Here is a 2,500-nt window from a genome sequence, read left to right as displayed (position 1 = left end):
GGTACACCCTCTATGCTCAGAAGTAAGTATTTTGTATCAGAGGATATACTAGGGACTTTTTTCTGCCTATTCACATGAGACCATCTTTGCTAGGGCTGAATACTTTTTCTTTTCAAGAATTATTTGTAATTGGTATAGTTTGATACTTTACTGTTGTGGAATATTGGATATTAAAAAAGGTGATTATTTCCCTCAAACATAATTAAAGATTCAGACTTAGATATCATAGAATGGTTAGATGGCAGACATAAACTGACACATAAACCATGGCAAAAAAATTAACATACTATTTTCTTTAATCCAACTAACTTCACTGTTGCTGTGTGGTTAATGTTGTTGTCACATCTTCCCAAAATAAAATTATAAAATGGAAAAAAAATACATTTAGATTGTAAGTTTTAAATTCCTGCTTTGAATGCTCATCTTGAAAAGGAATAGATAAGTGAGAAAGTGTTTTCAGTGGTGTTCCAAAAGATATCCCCTCCTTTCCATGCATAGGAGTCTTGCTAGGAAGGTTTTTCATAGATAGGTGTGTTCCAAATCTCTGAATTTTAATTGGTAGATTACGACACTTTGTCTCAGTAATGTAGATAAATGAAAAAAGAAAAAAAAAATTCTCCAGTGTAACCTCACCGTAGCTCACTCTCCCCCTCCTATGCCACACCTATGATCCCCTCCCCCACCCCCACCCCCACCCCCACCCCAGGTCCCCAATATAAGTGAAGTTTGCAATTATAGTATTGATATCATATTAACTTTCCAAGTTTTTGTGTGTTAAATAAGTACTGTAGCATTTTGGATTGGTGCATCTGATATGGCAATCATCATTAGATTTTTAATTATTTGAATCATTACATCTAACAATATTGGATAAGGTAACACCACAATCAACTTGGAAAGTGGTTAATAGTTATAAAAAGACAAACAGCTGTGGGTCACATACGTGGCAGATTGTTCTCCTTTCATCTTGTTAACTTTTTCTCAAAGTATGAATGCTGGATCAAATAATTTTACTTTATTTCTATTAAAACAAGACTTAACTGTTTTGTCTCCCTTCTTTACCTTCTTTGCAAATGAGATTTAACAATGATTAACGAGCATATAAATCAGCAGTAGAAAATTATAATGATATAGTTATTAAAGAAAAAGGCCAAAATTAATAATGAACTAGAGTAAATGTATTTTAACCATATAGTATTATTAAAAGATATATTCATAAATGCAGATTCCTGAGTCTTCTTTCAATAAGTGATTATCACTGGTTATTATTGATATAATTACTTTTTTAGTTATGTTGATTTTTTCATCATATGGTTGATATTAGGTTTTGATGTTTATAAATGGATATTATCCTTGATGCGATGCAATGATAAAACTTGGCAACTATTAGTATAATTTGTAAATGTAATTTATAGCCATCACTTGATGTACAGAGTATAGTTTTATACACTTAATCCTTTATTTCATTACATATTATCATGTGTAATAAAAGACATTTTATTGCTGGTAAAATTGATATGATCTATAAAAGGGCAACAGAGGTTAATATTAACTTATTTTGATTATTTGTTTTTCATTTAACCCAGTGTTTCCAGGAAAGCATAGTGTTCACTCTAATACTGTTTTGTGAAATGTTTCTGCATATAGATGGTTTGACAAGTGCTTAGCCACCAAAGAGTCAATTAGCAGACGTTGTGATGATCTTGCCTGATTTCACATTTCCTTGAGTTTTCAGGGAAAATGTGTTCTTTTACTGCTGCTATCAATATCAATACTGTTATTATTATTATTGTTGTAGACATTATGATTATTATAATATTATTGACATTACTAATAGCAATATCGGATAAGAGAAAATATTCCTAAAGAGCAAGGAAAGGGTCGGAGTAGTAATTGATTCATTACTGAATAAGTATTTGTAGAGCCATCTATGGTTAAAGACAATTAATACACGAAACTTGCAGGAGGCATGTTATGTGCTTATATGCCATCTGTGGTGGCACCAGGTTAACAAATATTCCAATTTTTAGTGTTACATGTAAATTTATTTCATATTTTATTTTATTAAAGACCAATGCTAACATGCCACTGGTAATAAATGTACAAGTAACATGTAGTTCAAAGGCCATGGTTTAACCCATCTGTGCCTGAAGTCACCAATTAAGGTGTGGAATTTCCTTGGTCAGTCCACAGAGTGTCATTGATCAAGGCAAGAGCTTACTTTTAACCCACATTAAGCTGCCTATTCTCAGTCAAGACATGAAATATAACCAGCTTTTCAGAACATTGTTTTGAAAAATGGTACCTAATTTTACTTGTTTATAATAACTAGAGTAATTTTTAGGAGTTATGGTAAGTAACAGTTGGGTAGAAATACAGCTGTTAGGCCCACCCAAGGCAGTTACCATATACAAGCAAAAATGTTGGTTCTCAAACAGAATATGTAATGAAACCAACTCTAAATCACACTGTCTCAGAAGGATACTACTTTATAATGATA

This window comes from Penaeus chinensis, chromosome 29, assembly GCF_019202785.1.
Source record: "Penaeus chinensis breed Huanghai No. 1 chromosome 29, ASM1920278v2, whole genome shotgun sequence".
In the NCBI taxonomy this organism is placed as follows: Eukaryota; Metazoa; Arthropoda; class Malacostraca; order Decapoda; family Penaeidae; genus Penaeus; species Penaeus chinensis.
Note: the sequence above shows the minus strand (reverse complement) of the source record.